The 15,704-nt window shown below is 37.8% G+C and overlaps 1 pseudogene; it reads right to left on the reverse strand.

Annotated features, from left to right (window-relative positions):
- Positions 1–14,784, reverse strand: part of LOC132114477 (Fanconi anemia group C protein-like) — a 30,507-nt pseudogene extending 15,723 nt beyond the window's left edge.
- Between the last annotated feature and the right edge of the window lie 920 nt (positions 14,785–15,704).

Here is a 15,704-nt window from a genome sequence, read left to right on the forward strand (position 1 = left end):
AATGTTCCCTCCTCACACTTAAACAACCAATATATTCTACATTTTTATTGTGTCTGTCAGGATATCAATTCATAATACAGCTTTGGCAATTTATTTATCTATTAAAAAACATGAGGGTTGGTAAAGAAGTGAAATGCTGTTGGCTTTACCTTGATCCACATGTTGGCTTTTCGTTCGACAGCATTCAGTGGTTCAGCGCTGTACACACAGCTCAAACACACAGCAGGAGTCTCTGGCTCCTCTCTGAGCATATATAAACAAGACCACAGGACAAAATGGCATTTATAAAATGTGAAAATGGCCACATTATTCATCTGTGACATGCATGCATTTATAATCAGGCACAAACTAGGTTAAACTCTGATATCACAGTGAGATTCAAAATCTAATTTAAAACCTAGAAACAAAAGTTTTACAGTAAACCAAAGAACAACTGTAAACCATATGATGTAAAACAAAAAGAAAATTTCAATGTCAGTTATCAAATTAACAAATTTGTGACACTGAGAAAGTGATTTTGAAAAAAAAAAAGGTTTCTTGCTTCCAGTGAATTTTTCAGTGTCACTCAAATTATTATGCTGATGATATAACTTAATTTAGGACAAAAATATGTATACATTTTAAATACATTTATAAAACCATTTTTTATAAATTAAGATTTAAGAAAATTATCAGAAGCATTCTTAGCTAGTCTCAGACTTTTTGACCCCATTGTATATAATGGAGTAAAAAGTATAAGACAAACTATTGCAATAAAACTTTTTTAGAACCACTTTTAAGGCTGCATGTGAAAACAAGGTCTGATATGAAATTTCAGCGAAGGGAAGTGTTGATCAGACACTAGTGTTATCAGAAAGATAGAGAGGTAGAGAAAGCGAGCCATATAACAGAACAAATGCCCACCAGGCCGCTACAGGGTTCATTGGAAAATTAGTGTAAATACCCAACCGATACAGACACATTTCTTGGTCTCAAATGGGAAACACACCCCCAAGTTTAGAAGAATCATAAATTTACCATCCACAGTAACACAAGGATTCCAACAAAGTCTTCCCAAGATCTGGCCCACAAAAAGAAACGTCTTCATGGCCTCACTAGTGGAGCTCTGTTATACAGTTAACACACACACATACCTGAGATATCAATAGCAAAAACCAGCATCTGCATCATGAAAAATAAACTGCAATTGCACTAAACATTCCTAGTTTCACAGTGTAGATTTAGTCATACAAGTGAATAATCCAATTAAAAACGTTTTTTTCTTTGTATGCTTTGTTTCTGTGATGCTTCAACAACATGGATATGGATCATACAACAACAACAAAAAAGTCAGGTGGCCGGATAAAAAACTCACCTCACATTGAGAGAGAAGCAAGAAAGAGAAGATAATCTTTCCAGTGATTAAATTCAGGCAAACTGTATGGCATACCACAAGGATACATCCTAGGACCCTTTTCATTTCCTCTGCAATTTTTCCATCCCTAATGACAACATCAGAACTGGATTCATAAAGAATCAGCAGCACACTTTACCCTTGTACACACGTTTCATGTGCAGTAAACTTAAAATAAATGCCTTAAAATAAATGCCTCTTGTAACACAACAGACAACTGCACTGCGGTTTTATTTTATTTTTTTATATATTTTACAAAGGTCTTTGTAACTCAACATTAAAGGGACATTTTAAAGGACTGTGTGTTTGGATAGTTTTTGGAACATCAAGAAAGGTCTGATGGTTGCAGAGAGAAACTCAGCAGGAACAAATGTTCTCATGTCAGAACTATATTGCTTAGCATTTTCCCCATCAACAGCAGATCCTGTCTCAACTCATAGGCTGTGGTCAAATTTTTTTTCTTAAGTAATACTGACAGTCTAAGTAACAGAATGATTGTATGCCACTTGTAGAGGTATCTGACATGACAAGTATAAACAATTAGCTAATATGAAAAAAAAGTAAAATATAGCTGCAAGCAGCAATTACGGGGCCAAGCACTCCAACAACAAGCCAACATACTGTTATGCTATTTAAACTTCTTATTTTTATTTTTATTATTTTTATTATTATTTTTCTGAGACTAAAAAATTCTAAACGCTTCTCCTCCTAGGGCTTTAAAGCCACAAGCCCCAAACTCGACAGACACCTGCGGGATAGAGCAGTGCTTGTTGCTATATCTTTTCAGAGTGATCAGACTTAAAGTTTTTTTTTTAATTAATTTTTAAATGTCTAATACATTTCCCATAGACTTACATTGTCTGAGAAAAATCGCGCCCCTACTGTTGCAATACCCGGAGTCTGGTTTACTTTCACTTTTAAATCGGTCAATACAAGTAAATAATACAATTTCCCTCAAACTGACAAGCTAAACCAACATATCTGATTATTACAGGGGCCAGTGCTCATTAATAATTGATTTCTGGGCAGAGAGCAGTCAGAAAGACGAGAGAAGAATCACGGCTGGTCAGCTCAGGCAGCTCAGTCTCCACGGAGCTCACAACGAGCGAATTTATTCTTATTTAAGACCTTTTTAAATTAAATTATATCGGCGATTGCACGCAATCTACCCGTTAGAACACACCAAGAGCTAAATTCAGATGTTTCTGAACTGTTTAAAGTAATAACATGATATATTCGCGGCACCCAACTGGCCGCGAGCTCGCGATGTATTTCTCTGAACACTTGAAGTCCACATAGAGAAGTTACAGCCTTTCACATTAAAACACTGCAGCGAAATGGCACAAAACAATAAGAAGAATATATTATACACATGAAAATGAGTGTTTATATGTGCTTGTGAGATTTTCTCTGTCAGGCTGAAGGTCACAGCGAATGATCTGCGCTGCATAACAAAGCAGGGAACTACACTGCGACCAAAATGGTCACATATGCATCACTGATTATTTTTGTACCTACTTATGTGTTATGCTATGATTTAATATGAGCATTTATTAAAACAGAAATGTGTATTTTAAGAATACGTTTTATAACGTGCTCCGAGCATTCAACACATCAAGTTGGCTTCAGCCCCGCGATGCGGGAAAGCTGAACTGAGCAGCTGGTGACTCGCGCTGTGCTCGGTCTGCACGAGAGAGAGAGAGCCGCGTCTCACGAACAGCAACACTGGACCGAGCTCTCCTTCAGGACGTTCACGTCCTCCTGCACCTGAACGAACAAATACACATCGCTGTTTAAATAAACAGAAAAAAAAGAGCGAAAAGCGAAAGAGCTCAATTCAGCACCGCGGTGTTCTGGTGTTCAGGGAGCAAACAGAGAAAAGTCTTCTTACTTATGTACTACCGACAGCAAATAAATACAAAATATGTCGAAATACCCGACAGAAAGTCACATAGATTGATCGGCAATATTACTCCGAATGCACACAATCCACCCATTAAAACACAACAAGAGCAAAATCCAGGGTTTTTTGAGCCGTGTATGTGTGCAAAATGCAATATTTGACATCGTGAAGGAAAAAAAAGTCACATGACAGCCGCGTTTCGGGGCGAGATCGGACAAATAAATACACATTTCATAAACCAACATATGTTATTATTACCGGGTCAGATCTCATTAATAAATTATGTCTCTGGCCAAAGAACAGAGAGAAAGACGAGAGAGAAATGAGCGCTTCATCAGCCAGCCCAGTTATCACTACGAGCTCAGGATAAAAGCATTTGTATATTTTTTAAGAGCTTCCAAAAATAATATCACAGCGAATGCACTAATCCACCCATTAGAACACAACAAGAGCAGATTTCAGGTGTTTTTGAGCCGTTTATGTGTGCCAAATGAAATATAATTTGACAGCGTGATACAGCTTATGAATACTGGAAGGAAAAAAAGTCACGACAGCCTTTTAAAACCCTCTGGAGTCGATTAACGCATATACGCGTTTTGAGTCATTTTCTCCTGATATACCCGAAAATTACTTAAATTACACCTTCAGTTTTAATCGTACAGATAAGAGCAATACATCAATCGAATCTGTAAAGGGTCTACTTTTTTTTGGATACAAACATAATAACAACAAAACTTTGTGCACTTATAAAATAAAGATAACAAACAAGGTGTGCTGTCTGCAGCCTTTGTCTGCGCTGATCTTCATTTACAAACACGTCATTAAAATGAACTGTAACTCCATGAATACTCAACGAAGAGACATGAGAGATATATCTATAGAAAGCTTGACATGTCTACCTTTAAACTAAACAAGTGCTGCCGAACAAATATTCTGTGATAACGTAATCCATATCAAAACAACGCGATGTCCTTTTTTCACGTCTCCCTTCATTATATCTAATGTGTATGGAAGGCCAAGAGGGTCAAATATGGAAGGCCAAGATGGTCAGATACACGTGAATTTTAACGCGTCAACAACACGTTAAATACGTGTATTTCACGTGTAGACAACACGTGAAAAATCACAGCGTATTTAACGTGTATTTCACATGTTAAATACAAGTTAAATACACGTGAAGTACGCATTAAAAATCAGTTTGAACGGGTCAATGTCATTGGCTGCTGAGGACTTGGGTCAAACCACTTCTGTGAGCTTAGAGGGATGTACCATTCATAGACAGGCAACCACCATTTAACATGCTATAGATCAGCTTATTCAGCCTTATTATTTAGTCTTTTTTCTTTTCTTTTTTGTATAGCTTATAGAAATAATATATTTAAGTTTCAGTTTTATAAAATATTTATTTTTTAATAAATATAAATTAAAATTTTGTGGTGATAGTATAAAGTTTTGTTTAGCTCTTGACTCGCCGAAGTATACTATATATAGTGTCCCTTCTTTAATTTTTCAGTACTGTGTGATAACTTAAAATATGTTGTCAGTACTATTAAAATAAGATCAAATTGAATGGTATTTAGGAGATTATAGTTTTTGCATGACTTATTTCGCATTCAGCTAGACAACCCTGTTTTAGCTGTTATCATAGCCTAGGCTTTTTATTAAAAAGGAAAACAGCAAGGGACCATGGAAAACGACTGTTGCAGGTGTATTTTTTATGGTATTATTTATTTATTTTTTTTGGCAGCGGGGCAACTCAAGAATGTTGGGCACACAAGTATTGTGGCTCTTTTGCCCCATGGCCAAGATGGCCAAGCCAACATCAAAGTTAGTTCACTAACTTTTAATTCTAGTTGTAATTGAAATGGCTAAAAAAAATCATAAATACCACCTCTAGTAGCATGATTACTTGGCCCATCAAGTTTGACCAATAGGTGGCACTGTTAAAAAAATGAATTTGGTGTACTCTGTGTGACTTTTCAATAACGCACACAAAGTTTGGTGTTAATATGCCAAAGCATTCCAGAGATACAGCCTCAAGTGTCATTTTGTCATTGTGCCTCAAATTCGTCGCTGTGGTATGCAAAAACGGTTTTGTCTATTGACACAAAATCCATAACTTTGTGTCAGCATAGTCTGAAGATCATCTGATTCGAATTTGGTGAAAATCGGACCTACGGTTGATGAGGAGTTCGAAAAAAATAGATTTTTAACATTAATCAAAATGGCGGACAGGGCGTTCAGATTTCCTACTAAAAAGTTGGTATGTCTATTGTCGGCAGAACCCAAGGAATATTTTGAGATCAGTTTCATTACAATAGCCTTATGCAATCAAAAGTTATTAGCATTTTTGGAAATTTCATAATTGAAGGTTAATGAATGGTTAATTACTCTTGGCCAATAGGTGGCGCTGTTACCAAATTGATGTGGCATGGTCAGTGTGAGGTGACAATGACACATACAAAGTTTGGTGCAAATATGTCAAAGCTTTGTTGAGATACAGCCTCAAATGCATTTTGGCATCCTTCCAGCAAATTTGTTGATGCGCTAAATGAGAACCATTTCGTATATCAACACGAAATCCATAACTTTTGGCCAGTGGCGTCTGAAGATGATCCACGTCAAATTTGGTGAAAATCGGACTAACGGTCTAGGAGGAGTTTGAAAAAGTAGATTTTCAACATTACTCAAAATGGTGGACAGGAAGTATGGCCAATTTTGGAATAATTAGATTCTATGTTCTCGGCAGGTCACAAAGAATATAGGGATACCATCTTCATTTCAATAGTCTAATTTATTCAAAAGTTATTAACATTTTTTAGATATTTCATTATAACTCTTGACCACAAGGTGGCGCTGCCACCCAACTTTTTGAGTACCTTCAGGGCATGGAGCTGAATATTTTTGTAATTATTTTCGTAATGATACGGTAATGCGTTCAAAAATACAGCATTTTAAAACATAATTCAAAATGGCCGACGCCTAAAATGGCTGACACGGGAAAATTGGATATCATTCGACTCGACATGACCCACCGAATCAATTGTGATTTTTGGCCAAACCATTCTGAAGTTATAAGCAAAAATATGCATTTTTCATATCTCTTGACCACTAGGTGGCACTGCGTCGAAACACTGCAGGTAGGCTCAGGTCATGCTTGTTATAACACACACCAAGTTTGGTCTCAATACACCAAACCGTTGCTGAGATATAGCCTCACATGCATATTTGCGTGTTTTTGGTCAAATTTGTTCACGTGTTATTCGAGAATTGTTAAACGAATCAACTTGAATTCCATAACTTTTAGGCAGCATTGTCTGAAGATGGTCTGAGCCAATTATCGTCAAATTCGGATTAACCGTCTAGGACGAGTTCGAAAAAGTCGTTTTTTCAAACAATCAAAAACCTGGCTTATGGTTCAAAAGATATTAGCATAAAAATATTGAAATTTTGGACAAGTGGTGGCGCTAGAGAGTTGGAGTTAGGGACTTCAAATTTGCTGTAGTTAATGATGGGACTGTCCTCTATCAGTGTGCCAAATTATACAACTTTCCCGCAATCGGTTCTATGGGCTGCCATAGACTTGCGGCGGAAGAAAAAAATTACGCTAACGGATACAATAGGTGCCTTGGCCCCTAATTGCACCTTCGGTGCTTAGCCCCTAATAAATCATTACCCATATAACTATTTAAGACAATAAAAAAAAAAACCTTTGATGGCCTTTTATAAATTTGTTCCCAGACCTAGAGAGTAAATGATCACTTCTTTAAAATCAGTTACGTAATTAATGAAAACCAGCATGCTAATGCAAAGGCATGTTGAGTATCACAGCTTTTCGCATCAGTTCAAGATGTGCCCTGCCAATTTACTGTACACTGGAAGCCATACAAAGGATCTAAGCCTTTTTACATTCCATAAGCACATACATTATTGGATGCTTAACGATTTCAGTGCACGCATGAAGAGAATGACACCATTCCTGTGGAACTTTAATAAGTAGAGTCTCACAAAAGCAAAAAGACCTAGTGGCAGCCAAAGAAATACTTAATACGAATAGAGAGCACGCACTAAACTAATTATTTGTAACTCTAGACCTCCCATTTGTAATCATTATACAGTTTTTATCATTACATTTTGATGAAAGGGACCACCTAAATGGAAGAATTCACTTTTCGAAGGAACCCATTTCTAAAATATAAAGGGAATCGTTTATTTTCATGTGCAGAAAAAAAGGAAAATTTTCTGTTTATGAGAGAAAGCGTATTATAAATACAACAAAGATTACAAAATTAAATAATTTGTTTTTATATTGTTTTTGTACTGAAGCCAAAACAAATTATCAAAATAGAAAATGATAATGAAAGATGAAAATTTATATTTTTTCCCCACTTTAAATGCTAGATGTATAAATCTGAAAATTATTTACTGCCTCTCAATCCTAATTGTTATACTAGTCAGAGAAAACTGATGATCAGTATCATTGAAAAAAAAAGCTGGATTGGATTGGTTTGGTTTTTTCAACTTAAAGAGGTCATATGATGCGATTAAAATTTTTCCTTTTCTTTATTGTGTTATGTAGCAATTTGTGCATGTATAAGATCTGCAGAGTTACAAAACTCAAAGTCCCCACAAAAGGATGTAAACAGGTTAAAGTGAAAAGAAAATTCCTGAGCCTGAACTTTTTTCCAGGGGCAGGGCAGCATATAATAACTGTGGCAACTTTAACATTTGAAAGGATACTATGGCAAAGTTATTGCTTTCTTTATTCAAACTGATTTTCTTTTTCATGAATATATGGTTGACACGAAGAATGAAAGCTATGTCATACTCTTGGAAAATTATCAGCTATATCACCACTTATTGACACTACGGGTGTGACAATACACTTAGATAATGAGATTAGATAAAATACAGATACTTGGTTCACTAGAACGTGACAATATTTGAATACTATTTTTACTATATCTTCAATTAAAAATATTTGTCTTTTAATTACAAAAAAAGTAAAACAATGCAGTTGTATTTAGAAATATTTTAACTAATCTAGGGCTGTAACTAATAAATATTTTGGTAATCAAGTAATCTACTGATTATTTTGACAACTGAGTCAGTCTGATATTTTTAAGTAACACAAACAGACCTACTTGAAAACCAAGCTTTAGTATTAATATTTATATATACAGGTCCTTCTCAATAAATTAGCATATTGTGATAAAGTTCATTTTTTCCATAATGTAATGATAAAAATTAAACTTTCATTTATTTTAGATTCATTGCACACCAACTAAAATATTTCAGGCCTTTTATTGTTTTAATACTGATGATTTTGGCATACAGCTCATGAAAACCCAAAATTCCTATCTCAAAAAATTAGCATATCATGAAAAGGTTCTCTAAACAAGCTATTAACCTAATCATCTGAATCAACTAATTAACTCTAAATACCTGCAAAAGATTCCTGAGGCTTTTAAAAACTCCCAGCCTGGTTCATTACTCAAAACCGCAATCATGGGTAAGACTGCTGACCAGAAGGCCATCATTGACACCCTCAAGCAAGAGGGTAAGACACAGAAAGAAATTTCTGAACGAACAGACTGTTCCCAGAGTGCTGTATCAAGGCACCTCAGTGGGAAGTCTGTGGGAAGGAAAAAGTGGGGCCAAAAACGCTGCACAACGAGAAGAGGTGACCGGACCCTGAGGAAGATTGTGGAGAAGGACCGAATTCCAGACCTTGGGGGACCTGCGGAAGCAGTGGACTGAGTCTGGAGTAGAAACATCCAGACTCACTGTGCACAGGCGTGTGCAGGAAATGGGCTACAGGTGCCGCATTCCCCAGGTCAAGCCACTTTTGAACCAGAAACAGCAGCAGAAGCGCCTGACCTGGGCTACAGAGAAGCAGCACTGGACTTTTGGACAAATTTTGCATGTCATTCGGAAATCAAGGTGCCAGAGTCTGGAAGGAAATGCCAAAATGCCTGAAGTCCAGTGTCAAGTACCCACAGTCAGTGATGGTTTGGGGTGCCATGTCAGCTGCTGGTGTTGGTCCACTGTGTTTTATCAAGGGCAGGTTCAATGCAGCTAGCTATCAGGAGATTTTGGAGCACTTCATGCTTCCATCTGCTGAAAAGCTTTATGGAGATGAAGATTTCATTTTTCAGCACGACCTGGCACCTGCTCACAGTGCCAAAACCACTGGTAAATGGTTTACTGACCATGGTATTACTGTGCTCAATTGGCCTGCCAACTCTCCTGACCTGAACCCCATAGAGAATCTGTGGGATATTGTGAAGAGAAAGTTGAGAGACGCAAGACCCAACACTCTGGATGAGCTTAAGGCCGCTATCGAAGCATCCTGGGCCTCCATAACACCTCAGCAGTGCCACAGACTGATTGCCTCCATGCCACTCCGCATTGAAGCAGTCATTTCTGCAAAAGGATTCCCGACCAAGTATTGAGTGCATAACTGAACATAATTATTTGAAGGTTGACTTTTTTTGTATTAAAAACACTTTTCTTTTATTGGTCGGATGAAATATGCTAATTATTTGAGACAGGCATTTTGGGTTTTCATGAGCTGTATGCCAAAATCATCAGTTTTAAAACAATAAAAGACCTGAAATATTTCAGTTGGTGTGCAATGAATCTAAAATATATGAAAGTTTAATTTTTATCATTACATTATGGAAAATAATGAACTTTATCACAATATGCTAATTGTTTTAGAAGGACCTGTAAACTAACGATGAGGCAATAATTGGCTCAAATCAAATATCAAAACCTGATTGTATTGAACAACACTGTTAAAATACATAATTTAATATGCCTATACATAATATGAACATAACCAACTTAAGTCGTCACCTTTGTTTATATAGCGCTTTAAACAAAATACATTGCGTCAGAAGCAACTGAACAACATTCATTAGGAAAACAGTGTGTCAATAATGCAAAATGATAGTTAAAGGCAGTTCATCATTGAATTCAGTGATGTCATCTCTGTTTAGTTTAAATAGTGTCTGTGCATTTATTTGCAATCAAGTCAACGATATCGCTGTAGATGAAGTGACCCCAACTAAGCAAGCCAGAGGCAACAGCGGCAAGGAACCGAAACTTCATCGGTGACAGAATGGAGAAAAAACCTTGGGAGAAACCAGGCTCAGTTGGGGGGCCAGTTCTCCTCTGACCAGATGAAACCAGCAGTTCAATTCCAGGCTGCAGCAAAGTCAGATTGTGCAGAAGAATCATCTGTTTCCTGTGGTCATGTCCTGGTGGTCATCTGAGACAAGGTCTCTGTATCTGGGGCACTAGTTGTCCTGGTCTCCGCTGTCTTTCAGAGATGTAGAGGTCCTTTCTAGGTGCTGATCCACCATCTGGTCTGGTATACGTACTGGATCCTGGTGACTGCAGTGACCCGCTGATCTGGATCCAGACTGGATCTGGTGGCCACGATGACCTCGGAAAAGAGAATAAGAGAGAAACAGACTTATATTAGCGTAGATGCCATTCTTCTAATGATGTAGCAAGTACATCGGGTGTTATGGGAAGTGTTCCCGGTTCCGGTTTACCTAATTAATGCAGCCTAAAAAATCCTTTAACGGATTTGGATATTAAAAGCATATTAGTATGTGTATGCCAGGTTAAAGAGATGGGTCTTTAATCTAGATTTAAACTGCAAGAGTGTGTCTTCCTCCCAAACAATGTTAGGTAGGTTATTCCAGAGTTTAGGTGCCAAATAGGAAAAGGATCTGCCGCCCGCAGTTGATTTTGATATTCTAGGTATTATCATATTACCTGAGTTTTGAGAACGTAGCGGAGTAGAGGATTATAATGTAAAAGGAGCTCACTCAAATACTGAGGTACTAAACCATTCAGGGCTTTATAAGTAATAAGCAATATTTTAAAATCTATACGATATTTGATAGGGAGCCAGTGCAGTGTTGACAGGACCGGGCTAATATGGTCATACTTCCTGGTTCTAGTAAGAACTCTTGCTGCTGCATTTTGGACTAGCTGTAGTTTGTTTACTAAGCGTGCAGAACAACCACCCAATAAAGCATTACAATAATCTAACCTTGAGGTCATAAATGCATGGATTAACATTTCTGCATTTGACATTGAGAGCATAGGCCGTAATTTAGATATATTTTTGAGATGGAAAAATGCAGTTTTACAAATGCTAGAAACGTGGCTTTCTAAGGAAAGATTGCGATCAAATAGCACACCTAGGTTCCTAACTGATGACGAAGAATTGACAGAGCAGCCATCAAGTCTTAGACAGTGTTCTAGGTTATTACATGCAGAGTTTTTAGGTCCTATAATTAACATCTGTTTTTTCAGAATTTAGCAGTAAGAAATTACTCCTCATTCAGTTTTTTTTATTGACTATGCATTCCATTTGTTTTTCAAATTGGTGTGTTTCACCAGGCCGCAAAGAAATAGAGAGCTGAGTTTCATCAGCATAACAGTGAAAGCTAACACCATGTTTCCTGATGATATCTCCCAAGGGTAACATATAGAGCGCATTATACATAATTACTTAAGTACATGTATACATTAACATAGAAATGTTTATTGTGAAATCACGATGTACAAGACATGGCATATTTAAAGATAGGTTGACGTCCTTATGTTTTGGCAAAGGTTTATAAATTATTTACATTACAAATCTAGGGAGATAATGCACACTGTTTTTCCAGATGACTTTAAGCAATTAAAATTCACAGTGTATACAGAGGGAGAGTTTAGCCCCTTTCATACATCCAGTCTTCATTGGTAAATTAGCGGTACGTTACCCTTAATAAATCATGTGAACAGGACCCTTTCAAAAATCATGATCACTCTAAGCTGTTTACAAAGCTCTGCTGCTTAATAATTAGCTTTTCTATGTAAATATGCCCTAGATGGCCATTTTTGACTGTTGAGCCTTGCAGCTTGTTGTCGCGCTTCTCCATTCATCAGGTTGCGATTGCGACTCTGCAGTTGGATACTATTATGCGCATCATACATATTATTGGCTAGTAATGTTAGTTTGGTTGAGAGTGAAAGCGGTTCCTCTCATACCATTGGTAGGCGAACTCATGGACTCGAAAGTAATATCAATTAACAAGAGAGGCTGATCCAGACTAGGCTAAAACGCCTCTTTCTAACACGCCCCCACATCTCTACGGCACAATGTGGAAATGGAAATTTGCGTAATTCCGCCCAAATTTTCATGGTTTCAGGAACCACAGTAGTGTTGATGCAGCCATGTCAGGAAGACGCTGTGTGTTTTGCTGTGTGCAAAAGCAAAAGCATTTTATTTGGCCTTCTGGAAGTAGATGTAATGAGGAATCATTGGTTAGGATTTATTTACAGCAGAACAACCCTATTTGACAATCTGGCACTTATTCTGAATCAGCTGCTGTAAGTATGTTTTCTTAATAGTTTAAGTATTTGCTATTGACTGTTCAAATGTAGAGTTTTGTGCCATGTAGAGTATCGCGTCGTGTGTGTGTGTGCGTGAGAGAAAGACAGGGTCACATCACAGTGGAGTCAGCTTTCTTAAATCACAGCTTGTGTACTGCAAATACATACGAACATCATCACTGTGTCTGTCACGCGACTCCGTTCATCTTTCAGGCTTGAACTGATGGTTAAACTAAGGACTTTATTATTTACATTTATATTGAAAGCTGAAGCTCGTGATTATGGAAAGGGGCATTACATTTCCAATGCGTGCTTGTGGTGTTCGGACAGTCATAATGCACTGGGTCAGCTGGCCAATCAGAGCAGACTGTGCTTGTCAAAGGGAGGGGCTTTGTAGAAAATTATGTGTTTGAGAGAGGAGGGGCATAGAGGAACTAAAATAATGTACAGTATTTGAAAAATAAATGTTTTTTGAACATTAAAGCATGTCAACATATTCTGTTAAAACAAATACACAAAATAATTATCTTTAAAATAGCATCATATGAACCTTTTAAAACTAATCCTGTAAAGTCTGAGTTTGTTCAGCCAGCATCATGGTACAGGCCCCAGCCCCAGCTCTAGCACAGGGATGTGAACAGTTTTGTAATTTTCTTGTACCATGCCAGAGATGTCTTCTCATGGGAGTTAAAGGGCAAAAAGTCTTATTTACACATTCACAAGTCTGCAAATACTGAATGTGCTCACACACACACACATGCATCTCTCAGTCTCCCTCGAGCACGGGCGCATCGCCAGCAGGCACCCAACTGTGCCAGGCTTAGGAAAAAAACTGTTTACGGGACCGTGAACTCCCAAGCCGGGAGTGGGAAAACCAGTTCTGATGGAATACAAATGAGGAAATTGATATAAATGAGACATTTCTTCATCCCTAGAAGCAACCTACATCCTTAACAAATTCAAGTGCTGCTCTTCAGATACGCTTCATTCAGGCTGTTTTATGAGGCTATGCCGGGAATAAGAGTTTAGGGCCAATTAAGAAATCCTGATGCTGTCTCGTTGCTGAATGCTGTCCGAGGGGCTGACGCATGTCGATTCCGAATGTGATGGAAACGGAAGGCGTGACTGCATTTTGGCAGGGTGGCCATTGTAAAATGAAATAAGAAAGCCTACAAGATTTTGTTTTCTTTTCCGACACATCAGGCACCAAGCGGCATGTGTGCATGGCCAACGGGAGATCTGCTGGTGCGAAAGGCCACTGCAAGATGAATAAAGACCTTCTTTCAAGGTGAAAAGAGTCAGTGGGAGGCAGAATTTTTCTTAACACTGGTCCTTCACAGAGTCATCCTAACCCATGCAATCTCGTCCAAATTTGCAACACTTGATGTAGGGATACATTAGGTACACGCTGGTAGTCCCTGGGTGGCTATTAGCCCACTAAATCATCACCACGACCGTGCCAATGTCCTGCTTTCATCTGCACAGAGCAGCTTCTGTTAGGGATGCTAAAAGAGTTAGTTAAAGCACTATGACCTTAATTTTAAAGGTGATTTTATTAATTCTGCAGTATAGATGTGCAAAACTATACATTTTCAAACATTAAGTTCTCAGTTACTGGGAGACTTTTAGCATGATAAAGCACAGCATGCTGTTAGCATGCTAAAACGCTCTCCAAAATGTTGCATATATTAATTTATATTTAGCACCACAGTTAAAAAGTATTACAAGGTTCAATAACTGGTAAAAAAAAAAAAAAAAAAAAAAAAAAAAAAAAAAAACATTATAAAACAATCAGTAATGTTTTGTTATGCATTCCATCATTTTCAAGTGATTAATTTATGATGTTCCTTTAACAGTTTTCAGCTAAAAAGAATGCAGAACCACATTATAGATCAACAATTGTTAACTGGATCCTAAAATTTAACAAAACAAATATAGGGGTCAACAGTGGCCTTTGTAAAATGCTTCCACAAAACTCCAGACAAAAAGTACTGCATGAAGTATAAAGCTGTATGCTGACATTTTTCATACCATTTGCTGCAACCCCTGCAGAACTTGCTGGAGAAAGCTCCTCAGAGAGCCAAGGTGTCTGCTTGTGTCCAGAAGAGAAGAACATGATGGATCCTCTCCCCAGTTCACGGCTTTGGCCATCCAGAACTGCACATCTGTGTCAGAAACAGCCTCAATTTTCTCAAGTCTGTGAGGACACACCCAAATAAAAGCTACCATAGGTAAAACAAGGCTTTTTGGGAGTGAACTTTTCCGTTCAAGGCCAGCAGAAAGTGTGTTTCTCATTCCAGAAAGAGTAGGAGAGTTAAGACCATAATAATGATGCCTTTTGTACAGAGTCTGAAATGACAGGGGTTGTAATCAGGAAATGGGGAGTTGAAAATATGTTACCCAATTGAGGGCTTTTAATTTGTCATCAGCCTTTATTTCATGCGCCGGCCAGTTTGAAAAAGGGGGGAAAAAGATAAATGCAGCACTGGGTAGTGCAATAAAGTCTTCGTGAACTTCCAGAACTCTCTCAACTCAGCTCTGAAGTATTTTGACAAATAAACAAAACCGAACAAGGCTGAAACCATCAGTGGAGACATATCCTTATCTGTGTCAGGCTGGAGGCAAGGTTCTCACACCACGAACACGGTGTAATGGAATAGAAAAGGCGTTCAAACAGCTTGTGTGTGCAGGAGCAGGAGTTTGTGGGTAATTGTTGTTCTTAGTCTTAATAACTGTGAAAGACACAATAAGGGAGTATTTTTATGATTTGCTTGTAACAGCGGAGTCGTTTAATGTCTTGCCATCACCCCTGCTGGAAACATCCTTTGGGTGAGACAATGTAATTATATAATAAGCCTTTCTTTTTCTTTTTTTTCATCAAACCAAACTATGAACAAACGCTCCTTCTTTTACTTGTCATCCCTGCACAACTTTCACCAGTCCTCCGGCGGACACAGCCGCCTGGCCAATAAACTGCTGCGGCCAAGATGGGTGTAATTTCCA

Source organism: Carassius carassius, chromosome 34 (genome assembly GCF_963082965.1).
Source record: "Carassius carassius chromosome 34, fCarCar2.1, whole genome shotgun sequence".
NCBI lineage: Eukaryota > Metazoa > Chordata > Actinopteri > Cypriniformes > Cyprinidae > Carassius > Carassius carassius.